Source organism: Cavia porcellus, unplaced genomic scaffold (genome assembly GCF_034190915.1).
Source record: "Cavia porcellus strain 051 isolate PalLab524CR breed Dunkin Hartley unplaced genomic scaffold, mCavPor4.1 scaffold_13, whole genome shotgun sequence".
NCBI lineage: Eukaryota > Metazoa > Chordata > Mammalia > Rodentia > Caviidae > Cavia > Cavia porcellus.
Genome location: NW_026947496.1, coordinates 20,594,605 through 20,610,470, shown reverse-complemented (window position 1 = coordinate 20,610,470; position 15,866 = coordinate 20,594,605). Strand labels below are relative to the sequence as shown.

General features: G+C 41.0%; 1 protein-coding gene across 20 annotated transcripts in view; it reads left to right on the top strand.

Annotated features, from left to right (window-relative positions):
• Positions 1–15,866, top strand: part of Atxn1 (ataxin 1) — a 380,609-nt gene that overhangs the window by 319,830 nt on the left and 44,913 nt on the right. The window contains exons 6-7 of one of the 20 annotated variants that reach the window (XM_063259914.1): positions 2,943–3,072; positions 3,719–3,873. The exons of 18 other annotated variants lie outside the window; for them this stretch is intronic. The gene's annotated coding sequence lies outside the window, so the exon portion shown is untranslated. Of the gene's footprint in view, positions 1–2,942; positions 3,084–3,718; positions 3,874–15,866 lie in introns of all 20 variants that reach the window. One more of the 20 variants, XM_063259913.1, reaches the window with a different exon arrangement.

Here is a 15,866-nt window from a genome sequence, read left to right as displayed (position 1 = left end):
GCTGGGGCATAGAACTGGAGGCCTTCTCCATACTAAGATGTACTCTTCCACTAAGCCACGCCCCCAGGCCACTTTAACTGTTTGTGTTTGGAAAGGAAAGAGTTTTGTTTAGAAGGTGGATTAGTCAAGCCCCAGGAGGTCAAGTGACAGGAGCCTTTACCCCCCCTTTACTGCTTCCATTGTTGGCCCCAGAGTTTTGGGGTGGTGGGGTTCTGAAGTGTGTCTTTTTCTCCATGCCCAGTTCTTCTGAAGGGAAGTTAGCGAGCTCAGTTGCCCATTTTTCTTTGTACTGCTGCCAAGTCAGACATTGTCAAGGGCTCAGGTTAGCACCAGGCCTTCCTCTTGTCCTTGGCAAAACACAGAAGTCATACAGGTTACACCACAGGTATGACATGGGGGTGATCGGAAAATACTATGAATGTTTAATTTTTTATAAGAAATGTATAACAGTAAAAGACACCTCGCCCAAGATACTCTGTTACTTCAAACACACATACCTGTGGTTACCACTTTCTGAAAATCATCTTTTGTGAGCATCTTTACAAGGTATGGTCAAAAACACACTGAACACTGCCACTGAGTACCATCCAGTGGAAAGAAAGGCTTATAAAAATGTGACAGCCTGTCTTCATCCACCCTGTTCACCAAATCTGGTACCGGGTAACTGCTGGCTCTTCCTCAAAATCAAAACCAAGATTGGTAAACATTTTGGGTTGATTGAGGACATCAAGGCAGCCACTTTGATACAACTAAAGACACTCATGAAAGAGGACTTTTAGAACTGCTTCCAAATATGACAACAATGGAGTAAGTGTGTTTGAAGCAAGGGGGAAGTTACTGATGGGAATCGAAGGCAAGGTGGCCTTTAGAATAATTTTTTAATTACGTGCAATACTCTTCCATCGCACTCTGCCTGTTGCTCAGATGTATTTCTCCGCTCTTGGCAGTTCTCCTTCAATGGCATTCTTGTCATGCTTTTGTACTGACGTTTCCTCCTTTCCTGCGAGGTCCTGGTTTAGCTCTGTGTCAGACTGATTTGGAGGTACCTTACCAGGCAGATCTCACAAGCCCACAGGCGCTCTTACAGCACTGCGACCCTGGGTAGCAGGCCACAGATGATCCATCACCATTTATACCTTTCAAGACATCTTTTCTTTAATTGATGCACGCTTGGACCTGAGCTATTTCATTAAGGTCCAGAGGTGCTCATTAAAATGAACACCAGGTCGCGTGGTCGACATGACTCATCATTATGAATCTAAGAAAGGGTTCAGTGGAACTTGTTATGTAAGGCATTTATAGATTGTTAAATTAAAGGATTAGTGTTATGCTAAACCATTTTCAGGTTAATCAGTTGTGGGAAGCCAGATTTGATGTTTAAGCAGGCTTGAACTATGGTTTCCTGGTAAGAGAACTTATTAAGCTACTTTTGTTTCTAATAAACCATCTAGCTTGCTAATTGAGTATACTCTCCAATTTTGCACTTCACTGGCTACAGTCTTTTCCCTAATTTTTTTAAATGTATGAGACTAATTTTTAACAACTGGATTGTAAGCTCCTTTGAGCAGGGATAGTATTATTTTCTTTTGCCCTTGTCTGAAAAACTTCAGATGTGAATCTAAGTTTATAGCAGGTGCTAAGGAATTTGATTTTTGAGCAGCTGCTACATTTTGAGAAGGTCATTACAATGTATCACCAACATTTTGTACATGGACCTATCTCGTTTATCAGTCTTTTGCTAAAAATAAAAGATCTGTAACCCGGTTGTTAATAGCAATGAAGAAAGTGCTACAAAGTTCATATAGCAGTGGGCAGGGTAACAGATCTGTTCTGAAAGTTAATGCTGTTACCTGATAGAAAAAAGGCCCCCAGGCTGTCCTGGAATGGGCTGAATTCCCTCACTTGAAACAGGAAGGAGCAGATCAAAAGATCTATGCCATTTATCTTTCATTTGGCAGTGGCTCACAATTGCCTTTTGGCCCTACACAACATATTCATGAAGCAGATGGAAAAGTAACTAAAAACCTTATACACAGAGAAACTAAACTACAGGTCAGAAATTTTAGATCATTGGTGGTGATCAGAGCATTTGTAAGGAAAAACTGCACCATCAAGCCCACATAAATGTAAAAATACAGTTAACAATTGCAAATGTCAAGGGATAGAAGAAACCCTAACCAGAGGTACTCAGGCTGTGTGGACCCTCTTTAGCCGGGGAGCTACCTGAAGACCCGCCTGGCCTTTGGGCTTCTTGTTCAGTCTCGTATCCCCCTGCTTTGTCCCCTTTCTGCCACATAAGATTCCTGTCCCTGTGATCACATTGTGTGGTGCTCAAAATCAGTACTGTGGTAAAGAAGTCGGCTGGTTGCATCCATGGGACCTTGGCATTTCAGAAGTGACCATTACTATCAGCTCTTCTCAAATGGAATTCACTTCATAGGACTAAATGTATACGAAACCAGATGCATCCAATGTTGCATTTCCATGTTGGAGGCCTCAACTCAGTCTGCAATTTCTTCCAAACGCATGCATCTGTGAGCCTCTCTCCTGTTCTCTCCCAGCTTGTTTTTCACTTTCTTTTTCTATATACTGGATTGTCTGCTTCTCATCAGCTTTTTCCCTTTTCTTGGGTCTCACTCTGGGCTCAGTGAGATAGCAGCATGAATGAAACACACACACTCACCCACCCATCCAGCCTTTCTGCCCAGGGTTGGTCTCCTTCCTGGAATTCACACAGATGCTCAACTTCCTGTTTCCTCAGTATTCCTTGAAGTTTTATAGATGATTTAAAAATGGGTGTCAAAAACATTATGTAAAGATGACTGACATGTAGCCTCTTATGTGCCCTGAATTGAATCACAATTATTATATTACAGATACTTTACAGTATTGCATGAGAGAAAGAAGTTAAAGAAATACTGTAAATTTCGGTATCTTTTTAGACACTTGGCAATAAACTGAAACAATTAAATTCATCTCAGCTGGGCATGGTGGCACACACCTGGAACCCCAGCACTCAGAAGGCTAAACCAGGAAGATCGCCTTAAGTTTGAAGCCAGCCTGGGCAACACGGTGAGTTCAAGGTCAGTGTGCACTACAAAGCAAGACTTTGTCTCTAAAAGCTTTTAAAATTTTTCATTCCAAATACTAGGTTTATTTTTGAAGACCACATCAGCCTCTTATAAATCTTTTGCTATCATATGTCTTCTTGCCTGGCTAGCTGAAATGGAAATGTTATTAAAGATATTAATACCTGTTCGTGGTATAGCAATAAACGTTCACTCACATGCTGAGCAAGTCCAATCTGATTACACAAAGACATCACAAAGAAATATAATTAAATCATTTTTATCTCAGATTAACTCATATTTAGTATGCATAGGTACTGGGGCATATATTCATTTTTTAAAATTTTTCTTAGCGCCTATTTGCAGTCCAGTGTGATCACAGTCTTTGTGGGAAGTTGATCCATGTGCATAATACATCCTCATTCTTTTTTTTCCTGTAACTTTCTGCCACTTTGTCTTCAACTCTGGTCATTTTTAATTAGCAAAATATTTGTGCACAACTGGCTATTTTTAAAGCAATTAGATGGTTGCTTCCTGTAAATAAATTAAATGCTATTCTTAGAGCGTGGCATATACAACTTTGGTTTGCTTTGCGGTAACACTTTGATGGGAAAGCACACTGAGCCTGCTGCCCTGGACTTTTCCTGCAGGTCCCTCCCTCTGAGGCTCTAGGATGTCAGGTGGGGACAGCAGCAGGATCTCCGTGTTACCTGCCACCAGCTCCCTGAGCCTCACTTCTCGGGTGGTTTCAACTGTTTGAGACTCAGTCAGCGTTTGCTAACTGATTTAAGACTGAGCTCCATTAGTAAGTATATCAAAGTTACCACTCACCTAATGCTTTTGGATTTGACAGTGTGCAGTGTTTCCAGTTTTATACTTCCTCTAACTGGTTTTAAAAAGTTGATTCTGTCCAATTGGTCTTGTTACAGTGTGAAAGCAAAACTCAAAATTATACATTTAAAATTCTGGTTTTATAATTGCATAAATGTTTGTGAGCTTTAGAAAAAATATATGTCAGAAGAAATAAACAAGGAACAGTGGGAGGTCCTGGGTTCAATCTGTAGTACCATGACAAGGGGCAGAATAAATAGTGGATATAACAGGTTGTTGGAATTATAAATAAAAATAAATATACATCAAATAAATATGACATCCAGAGCAGTGGTGGCAAACCTGTGCCACACATGCCATAGGGCTGCTTATGTCATTGAAAGCCCTAAAAGGTTTGCCATCACCAATGTAGGATTATGCTTCACGGAATTAGAAACAATTTTTATATTTTTACATTTCCTGTAATTTCAAATACAAGCACAGTTTATTTTATATCAGGGGGAAAAACATATTTTGAAGACAACCCAGACACCTAGGGTAAGAGTTTGTTTTTTGTAATTCTCCCAACTTTTCTTAAAATCACATTTATCAGTTCCTTTCATCACGTAGCTTTTTCTTCAGATCACTCTTGAAACTTCATGAAAGCAAAGAGAAGCAATTTTCGTGGCTTCTGCTCTGTAACACATCTGTACCCTCAGGTCTTGGGTTATTTCTAGTGTAGAAAATAGTAGACTGAAATGAAAACAGTTCTGAAGTATGCCCAGGGGCTTGTGTAGAAAAGACAGCTCCTCTCAATCCGAGGACCAAGCAAGGACACAGCCTTGCTAGGCTCTAGGTTTTTCAGTCCATTCCTCTGAACCCCAAGATACTCAGAATTCCCTCCTTATGCAGAATTCTGGGAGGAGCAAATCAGACTGTGACACACATGGTCATACTTTGAAACGCAGTCACTACCTTGTCACCCCTACCCAACATTCTTTCCACTTCTGAAAATATTAGAGTGAGCTGAATGTGGTGGTACACACCTGTAATCCCAACACTGTGGGAAACTGAGGCAGGAGAATTGCAGGTTTGAGCCCAGCGTGGGCACCTTAGCACCTTGGTGAGATCCTGTCTAAAAACTCCAAGGTAAAACCAGGGCTGAGAATACAGATAAGTTTGAGAACTCGGTATTCATCCACATTCTACAAAACAAAACAAAAAAGGCAGATTGGTAAGACACAGATGATCTCTGTCTCAGTACCCGGCGCCTCCAGCTCTTGCTGGCTCCCACTCCAGCACAGAGTTAGATCAGTATTGCTCTTCCTAATGAACAGCGGCAAAGCTCAGGACGGCTGACTGCTTGGCCTCCCTTTTAGCATCTCGGGGCCATTATACACTGAACCATCTTTCACGGTGGTTGAGAGAGAAAATCATCTTTCAAGGCAGATAGTTTCAAGTCAGGGCTTGAGTCCTGGTGGACTGTAACACAGAAAGAGAGTTTCTCTTTAGGGCAAAAGTTAGCATTTAAGCAGATATTGGATATTAGCAGAGGGAGCAGGGACGAGCCAAGGCCTTGGGCCCTCTGGTTCATCTTTATCTCAAAGTGTAGAGGAAAGACGGGGATGCAAAAATGCTAGAGGCTGACCCTATCTATGATGTTCACCAAAGAACTAAAAATGGATTACAAAATACAGAACTATCTCTGCGGTTCAGCCCTTTTATTTGAAAAGGAGCACAGTGCCCTCCCAAATATTTGGGCAATAATGGGCAGAGAAGGAAGGAAAGAACCAATGTTCAGGATTGGGTGTTTTTATTCTTGAGGGTAGAACTATTATTTCTGGAGGTAGAATGGAAGAAGGAGGAATCACATAAAACCCATCCCTCTGCTACCATTTTTAATTCAGACACTAGAAGCAAGAACAGAGGAGTTTTAGAAGATGAGGCACATGACTTCAAATTATTGCATGTGTTAGCTTTCCATCACTGTGACAAAATACCTGAAAATATCAATTTAAAAGAAGTCAAGATTTATTTTGGCCCTCAATTGCAGAGGTTTCAGTCCATAGTCAGATGGCTCCATCGCTATGAACCTGTGGTGAGGCAGCACTCGTGGCTAGAGCATATGGTGGAGCAAAGCTGCTCACATCATTGCAGCCAGAAAACTGAAAGAGAACAAGGCCACGCCCCCAGTGACATCATTTCCTCTTGGTAGGCTCCACCTCCTCCCAATAACACCAGAGGCTGAGACCAAGCTTCAACACACAGGCCTCTTGGGGGGGGGGGCGCGGCATTTAAGATCCAAACCAAAACACTGTTCATAGAGGAAGAAACTTTTTTCTATGTTCAGTAGCAGCAAGAGTAGGTTGTGTGAGTGCAGAATGTAGGAGGGTGCACAGTGGAGTGCCAGGAATCCCCATCTACTGTTTTCTAAAACATCAGTGCACGTTAATGTAGTTCTATAGGTTTATGTACTAAGATGTGGATGGAGTCATGTGGAAGCTGATGAATCTAGCGGGAAAGAGAACTTTCAAGTGTGTTCATCATGCTTTTTATTATCTAACAGCTTATTCCTTGAATTTGTATGATTTAGGATTAGATGTGCCTATTGGAAGGCCTCAGAGATTCACAGAAATGTGAAATACAAATTTGTATTCATTTAGCAGATACTGGGCAGCATATAAAATAGAACCTTCCTCATCTATCTTTTGAAGAATAAACAGAGGTGTAATGAATCTGGTAACGCAACTTCCCCAGTTGACACATTTATCAAAGCTGATCTTTAATCATTAGTGTCCTTATCTGTAAAATGAAGTCTATTATGACTTTTAAGGTCTATTAGTAACAGTTAGAATTAGGTTCATTTATGTGTCAGCAAAATGCTTATATACTGAGGTGTGGTCACCCAGTACAGTGAATGTTTAAAGAAAGTTTATCTCCATAAAAGACCCATTGCCCTGATTCGCACTCACTCTGAGCACACATATCCTTGTCATTCTTGCCACTTTCTGAAACAGGAAGTGTTCTTCCATGGCTTCCTTGGCATCCTGAATCAATTGAAAACATTTACTGCCATTTGAGGTGTGTCTTCAGCCACCTTAGTCACTGGGCTAGCACCGTGTGATTTCTGGCTCTTCCCCAATGTTGAAATGGCCAGGAAAGAGAAGCACTTTGAGTTGATTCAGGACACAGAGATATGCAAAAAAGAAATGCTTCAGAAAGTAGCAAGAACAGTGGGCTAAGTGTGTTCCCCCAAAACTAGGGAAGTACTGGGGGGCATTAATGACAGTGTGACTTTATCCAAATTTCTTAAATATCCACCATATTTTTATCACACCTCACACATACTAAAATGGACATTTGTTCTTCCCTCACATGAAAGAGGTTGAGAGGTTGGCAGACCAGGGTGAAGATGCAGCAGCTGTGTGCAGGCTCAGGGACCTGAGCTCCTGTCTCTTTGTTTTGTGATCTCTACTATATGTACAATATGGCTGCTTGAGCACCAACCTTTACATAAGCATTCCAGAAAGGAGAAAGGGAGAAGGACCTTGGCTCCTTTTCAAAGATCTTTGCAGGCGGTAATATACCATACTTTGGTTTACATCAACTAGAATTTAGTCTCAGCACACCTATCTGTAAGACTGCATGGATACAAGAGAAATTATAAGTCTTTTAGTTGGGCAACAACACATCTAGGTCAAAAAATGATGGTTCCTGCTTGTAAAAGAGATGAGGATTTCTTAGAATTGCCTTTTAAGAGAAAGGAATAGTGCAGTAGGTGAGGATCATTCGCTGATTTTGAGCTCAGAAAAGTATGGTCTGGTGCCGTTTCTCAGAAGGTGGGCCGGATGAGTAAAGTCCCAGCCTATATCCAGGAAGTACAAACTGAACTCCAACTCTGCGTCTTTCCCAGTCCTGCTGTTGGTTCAAACCTGTAACTGTGTTTTCAGGCCGAGGATAAAAGCCTTCAGTTGACTATCTTTGCGTGTGTGTACAGAAATGAAATCTCACAGCAAAAAAACCATGGTAACTCAGCAATTTCTAATTGTCCTTGTCCCCTCTGCCCTCCCCCAGGTTACCCCCACATGACCAGTACAGCAGTTGATTAATAGCACCTGGGCCGTAGGTGCTTCCCATCAGAGTTGTGTGCACCTGTTAAGGTTACTTTAGGTCACAAAGCCTGCTAATAACTACAGCGCTGTCGTACTGAGCTGCAGGGCTGTGTGTGTCCAGACAGGTGTGGGGCAGGGAACAAGGTTTCCTGGGGATCACTGAGGGAGAAAGTCGTGAAAATTTACAAATCGCTGGTTTGGATTCTGTGTGTAAGACTGTTCTTAAATGACAAGATAACAAATCACACATCCCTGGCTTTTTTATTTTAAAAAGAATAAAACAGAACAAAACAGATCAGAGTAAAACAATGCAAATAACACAGGTCTTAAAGACAAGACAACAGGAAATCAGCAGTGGTCACCAGAAAGTCTCTTGTTGTCTTCAAAATAGTTGCCCATACCTTCACATACAATAACAAAATAGTATAAAAGCAATCAAAACAATGACAGCTTTAGGAGTCTTCAAAACCAGACAATAGGAAATCAGTAATGGCTACCATATTGTTTCTTGTTTTATTCAAAATAGCTGTCCATACCCTCACACATATTGAAATCAAATAATTCAAAACAGACTAAAACAAATCAAAACCAAGAATAAAAGCATGATTAGACTTCAGAATGATAGGGAATCAGCAATGTCTCATTTTCTTCAATGTAGCTATTCCATCACACACACTAAAATCAGTCCTTGTAAACTCATTAAGTGAAGTTCTAGGCATATATAAGCCTATACATGTGCATCTATCCTTTCTATATTAAAGGGAAAAACAAACACAGTAAATATAAGAAAAATAAGCAAGAGTCAAATAAGCAACTATAACAAAAAGCCAAGTCCCCCATTTTTGTAACTAATTAAAACCCAGACTTTTCTATTATGGGCCCAACTATTTGGGATATTGTGAAATGTGTTACATGTGGGTTGCTTGGGAGGGTTTGGTCTATTTTATTTGACGTGTGTGTGTGTGTGTGTGTGTGTGTGTGTGTGTGTGTATGCACATATTTAAATGTCTCTGGGATTCTTGACCAACCCACCAAATCCAAGAGTCTCTTTTGTTATACTTTAAATTTATTTCTGCTCTTGTTTGGAACAAAAGGTCAGCTGATAGGTTGGCAAAGCTAGACTTTAGCTGGGAGTGGATTGGAAATAAACGGGGTATTCTATGATATGCTACAGTCTCGGAGTAAATGGCCAGAACAATCGAGCTCACCTCCAAGAAGAGAAGCAGTCAAGAAAGTGGAGATGGTTCTAGAACCACTATTATTATTGTTGCCTTTAATGGCAAGGCGTGTCCTGATCTTTTTTATAAAGATCCTTTTGCTGTATATCTGCAAGACCTTCTAGACAGTCAAGGGGAGACCACTGAAATAATTTCTTAATATTGGTATGAGCTTAACCAAGATGAAGCCACAAAAATAAACAGAATAAACAAGAAAAGGTTGGGATCATGAAACACAGAGCCAAGAAGTAATAAAGGTCTTTTCACATTAGTGTGTGTAGGGATCTCTGATAGACCCTCAGAGGCAGCTATATGAGACAATTCATGTACAGATGGAGAGAGCTGTTGTCTTTTACAAATGTGGAGGAGCAGGAGGAGGTCCTTAAAGTGAAAGAGGAGGAGAAGGTCGTTGCTCAAAATGTGGCTATGACAGGTTATTTGGGCCCAAATGATTTCCTGTGATCCATTCAAAACACTATTGTGGGCAGTTTTAGTCTGAATGCACTCTTTGACTGTTGTATGTACTATGAATTGACTATAATCAAAAACTCGACGTGATTTGGGAGAGATGGCGGGTGTTCCAAGTCCCTCTCACTGAGGCAGCTGAAACAGGAAGATCATTTAAATCTGGAAATTCAAGGCCAGCCTGAGAAACAGCAAAACTCCATTTAAGAAACAAAAGTTTTCCATTTGGCTATGGTATAATTTTCTTCCCCTGACGGATCTAGCTAAGAGAGACAGTATGTCTACCAATGTCATTGAGATATTTCTGTAGTATAAAGCAGAAGGAAGAAGAAAACCATTTGCATTTTGGCCTCCTTGGCCCACAGGTCTTTCACCATCAGGGCTGAAGCCTCCCTTCCTTCTTCTCGGGCTACCTGTGTACAGCTTTAGGTTAGCACCTCCTTCATCCGGGAAGACAGGAGCAACTCATCTCCATTGGATGCTGTAGGCTGGGCCTCTCCCGGGTCGACCAGAAGCTCCTTGAAGGAGCCAAGGCACTGGGCAGGTGACCCCTCCCCCTAGGACACATTGTGCCTGATGCCTGAAACGTGTTGAATGATAAAAATAGCATTTAATCCACCTATATAACATTAATTATATTAATGAGCAGTGTGGCATTAGTGCTTATGCCTACACCTCATTTTTATGTGCTGTATTTTTGTTTTTAATGTTTTTATTATTGCAAAATATATTTGCAAAATTCCTAGCTTCATTAGCACGTCTTCATCCATACCTATAACATTTTGATCATTCACCTCCCCATTACTTTCCCTTACACCTCCCTCCCCCTTACTCTTGCCTCTTGTCTAATAATAACCTCCCTTCCACTTTTATGTTAATCTTGGTTTTCATTTTTGTTGTTTTGAACTCCGCTTGTTAGAGAAATTGTGATACTAGTCTTTCTGACTCGGGCTTATTTTACTCAGTGTAATGCGCTCCAGTTCCATCCTTTTGGTGCAAATGACATAGTTTTGTTCCTCTTTACAGCTGAATACTGCTACTGCATTGTGTATGTATATCACAGTTTTTCCATTCATCCATTGATTGGCATCTAGCCTGGTTGCTTGTCTTTGCTATGTAAATTGTACCATGAAACATGGGACACATAGCTAGCCCTAGAGAAAGCTGCCTTTAATTCCTTTGAGTATAAACTAAAGAATGGCCCACTGCATAACAGTTTTGTTTTTAGTTTTTTGGGGGAAACTTCCATACTGATTTCCATAACTGTCTTTCTGTTGAGCTAAAAACCTGGATCCTTAGCATTTGAAAGCATTAATATCCCTGAATGACAGAAGGAAACCACAACTTATTTTTCCTGTCTCAAAATGCCTAGAACACTGACTGAAAATGTTTAAAAAGTGGCACCCTCCACAAATCCAGGTAGTTCAACTTGTATGCTTAGTGTCTGTAAATTAGGGCCTTCAGATGGGAGCTGTGACTTCAATTTTATCAGCTGCCCAGGGGCTGATGTTGAGCATCAGTAAAAGGCAACAGGGATCCGTAGACATCCTTTGGGGTCTACCTTTCATTGATGCAAGCGCATAAACCTACGGAACTGGCCACTTTGAGGTTCTGACCTTGGGCAACAACATCTAAGACCTGCCACAGAGCGTTGTCTGGTCACCTGTTTTCTGGGGTCTGCAGAATGTGGATGCCCTGAGACATCCCACCCACTCAGCAGTTTCAGGGCAGGACTCTAGTTCAGAGATGCGTAATGAAAAGATTTCCCGCAGTGTTGTGGCCCAGGATTTACCAAGCGACTGTGGGCCCATGATCCTCTCAATGAGCTGGCTGATGAAAGCGTGTCAGCTCTTACCTCCAGGAGAGAAGAAATGCTTAGGAACTCCTAACAACCCCACCCACCACCCCAAGTTGTTCCAATGAGCAAATCTAGAATAGAATGAAGAGACAGCTGGCAGAGAGGAGGAAAAAAAAAAACAGCGGCATGGAAAATACCCTGAAAACCAGCAAGTTTTAAGTGGTGAAAGTGGGGGCCTTTCCTAGTGGTATAGTTTACAATTCTTAGGGGAATCCATTCAATGCTGAAAGGAAAACTCAACCTTCTGTGGTTAGTCCTTGCCAAAGAGATCAATACAAGTCAAAGGACCTCAGCTTTTGCTTATTCATACCATGGCCTGTGTCCTGCTTCACACTGTTTACTCTTAGAAGAACCTTGAGTCGATCTCTGGTTTTGTGCCTTTCGGTAGGACGGGCGCTCTACAAACCTAGTCAGCAAATGCTAAGCACTCAGCAGTTCATGTAGGATATGACACTAGCACATCATGGATGTAAGTAAACTCTATAGCAAGTAGTTCGTATGTACCTATCAAGTGTGACTCAGGCACTGTGTGTGTGTCAAGGCCTTAAAGAAAGAGGACCTAGACCTTGCCCTTAGAGAATACAGGTCTAGAAGTTGATAGATTCTCCTTTCTGCATCTCTCTATTTAATTCTGAAACTGTGGTCCACTACTGACTTAAACGTTTATTCCTGACTCTGTAAGGAGCCGTGGAGACAGATAAGAGCAAAGAAGTGAGATACAAGGGCAGGAAATGGAGGAGGCAAGTTACAAAGGAGCTTTCTGCGTGTCTGCTAGAGAGCTCTGTTTTGGTAGCTGTGGACCATCTCATTTGATCAGGGACTGTAACAGCAACTAGAAGCCTGCTTATGTAAACAGTGCCACAGTTTAGATAAATGGGTATCTCCCCAAGGCCATGTGCTAGAGGCTTGTTCCTCAGCTTGCTGCTTTTGAGAGGTATTGGAATCTTTAAGAGGTGCAGCCTAGAGAGAGGGTGAGAAGGAACTTCATACATTACCAACCAGAGCAGGATTTTTTCATTCAACAGGAATAATCTGCACATGATTGTACTACTAATTCAATTAGTTCTTGGAACAAAACAGCTGACATTCACAGAATTAGATCAATTTTGCTTGTTTATATCTGGTAATCTGAGTAACTCTTTTGAAGATAACTATGCAAAATAACAACCTTAGTTATGTTTCCATCACCTTGTTTTGAAAGCCTATATTGTTATTGTTTTGGGCTGTTTGTTAATACTATTTGTCTCTTTCGTTTCTTGTATTTTGTTTTGTTTCCCCCGCTAATATAGAAAGGATAGATGTACATGTATAGGTTTATACATATCTAGATCTTTTCCTAAAGAGTTTACAAGAATTGATTTTATTACATGTGATGGTATCAACAGCTACTTTGAAGAAAACGAGACATTACGATAGTCACTGCTGATTTCCTTTCATCTTGTTTTGAAGTCTGATAATGCTTTTTTTGAAGTCTGATAATGCTTTCTTTATTTTGATTGACTTTAGTCTCTTTTCAATTATTTGATTTCAATATGTGTGAAGGTATAGACAGCTACTTTGAAGAGAACAAGAAACATTATGGTAGTCATTGTCAATATTCCTCTTGTCCAGTTTTGAAGGCCAGTAATGCTTTCATTATTTTTTTGATTGGTTTTATACTATTTTGTTTTGTTTGAATTCATTGTGTGTGAAGATATAGACAACTATTTCAAAGAAAACAAGAAACATTATGGTAGCCACTGTTAATGTCCTGTTGTCTTGTTTTGAAATCCTGTGTTGCTTGCATTGTTTTGTTGTGTTCTGCTTTGTTCTGTTTTGTTTGTTTTATTCTCTTTAAAATAAAAAAAAGTGCCCTTCTGCCTAAAGTAACCTTCCATGTAAAAGAAACTGGCACCACCGATGTCTCCATGGTGCCACCCACAGGAAGAGCCATGGTAATGTGTCTCTGTAGGCTCTCCCCAGAGTGGACAGTGAGGTCAGTGTGATGAGAGGGAGCATGCCTTGGACCAGGAGCAGACAGGAGTGTGTGAGCACGGTGCTACCCCCGCCACCCCAGTGACTTCCCTAGTGTCTCCCCATTCAGAAACGGATGGTGCTCCTCTTTTCCCTGACATTCGCAAGCTAGAGTGAGCCCCTTGTTTAGGAGCAGAAAGCTCTAGAGTTTTAGAAGTAGCTTCTCAGAACTGAGTTTCTAGTGCCACCTGCCCAGGAGGAGGCCCAGCCACCCTGCTCCTCTGTCCTCTCTAGCTCATAATGTGAAAGGAGGCTGGAGTGGTCTCCCTGGTGGTAGACTTCTGCCATAGTGCAACACAGGTGTCAGCGGTGACCCGGGCCTCCGCTATGGAAGGGTCTGCAGGTGTCACGAGATGCCCTTGGGGTCCCTTGGCCAATGTACCAAGAAAACGAAGGCCATTTCCATGCAGACAGACAAGTCTAGTGAAGGAACAGAGCAAGTGTGCCAGCTCATTGTGTGAGGCACCATTACAGTGCGGTTTCCTGTGGCTACCGGCACACACCTGATGAAGAAGGTAAAAAATTGAGAACCAGTGATTCCTGAGATGACAAAAACATTGTCCCTTTAGCATCACACGACCACCAAACGAGGTGGCCTCATGGCAGAATTGAATGATTCATGCGATGTGTTCATGCCAGACGGCTGACTGTCCGACAGCTAAGAAAATACAGGAGGGGAAGTTTGGGAACAGAGAGATCAGTGTAATCTTATGGGACTAAGATTTATTACTGAACATCAAAAATGTGCAAATTAAGTCAAGAAACATTTTGTTTATAGCCCACATGCTGTAATGTCCTTTTCTTTTGATTTGTTTATACAAGTTTTAGGGGCAAGTTACATTTTCAGATTATAGCCAACATTTATTTCCAGAGTACTTCCTCTAAGACAGTCCATCACATTCTTTCTCAAGGCTCTGGAAAAGAAGATAAAAGACATAATTTGAAAGGTGGGTGTGTATGTGCACAACATGTTTGTTTTAAAAGGATCTCAGATGCTGGTGGAATAATTAGCCATGTACACAAACCAAAATAATGAATACCAAATGGTATGGTATCCTTTCTGAATCCTGTTCCAAAGCAGAATGTGAAAGAAACATTAAGTTCTAGTCCCTTGGCTTATCCCCCTTTGTTACTCTTGATTTTATGATAATCACTATTACCCTCTTGGTACGAATTAACGTCCCTGTATAAAATCTGCCACCTCACACAGTTTCTTCTGGGATTTCAGATGCGTAATGTCATTCAGTGTTACATTACTTGCTTTGCATAGGGTCTTGGAGATAGTACCTCTTGAACATTTTTATCAGCTGACATAAATTCGTGTTTTTTCATTAGCATGTGTTTGCAATACATAATGGATACATTCATCCCAGGAAGTTGGTGCATGTACAAATCACGTCCATCCTTTTTCTTCCCCTTCTGCTCTGCAACAGGTAAATTTCAGGAAACAGAGAGGTAAATAAATATTTAAAATGGTGATATTGAAAAAAAAACTGCTACCTACATGCACCTCCTCCCTGGGAGTAAGTTATGTAGAATAAGTAAAGATGTTCTCATTTTCTGAATGCAAACATCTTCATTTTCTTGTCCCTCTGCAAATGGATGAGGCTCTTCCAAAATACAAATCTTGAGTTTATGTTCAAGGAGGAGGGCCTAGCGTGATGTATTGAGACAGATTTAAAAATGGTGTGTGTGTGTGTGTGTGTGTGTGTGTGTGTGTGTTCCCTGCAGAATTTCTTCACATGTCAGATTCTTGGGCCACATTTCATTCATCGTGTGGTATATGTGGGAGGTGAGTTCTAGGCCCCCCTCCAAGGGAACCAAATTCTGCAGATGCTCAAGTTCCTGATAAAAAATGGTGTAGTATTTGCAAAGAACCTATGCACATCGACCTCATATGCTTTATATCATGTTTAGATGACTTACAGTACCTGAGGCCGCACGCATGTTATGTATACTATAGTGTTTATGGCATACTGACCAAAAACTGCATATGTTCAGGACAGACACAAGTGTTTTGTGTGTATATGTGGGGTTTTTTGTGTTTTTTGAATCATTACCTATTTGAATCCAGGAATTTGGAACTGCTGAATCTATGAGCAAATTGTACTGACAATGATTTGAATTACCTTTCAGGATTCCTTTCTTACCAAGTAGGTTACCATCAGAGAAGTTGAGATTCGCCTAATGGACTTTTCCAAATGAGCCCTAGGCTTAAAAACTAGTTAAAGATGGAGTAAACAAGACGAAACAGTATGTTCTAAGAGGTTTAATTCTCTTAAATTGAAACACAGTCATGTTCCCTGACTCTCAGGGAACTTGC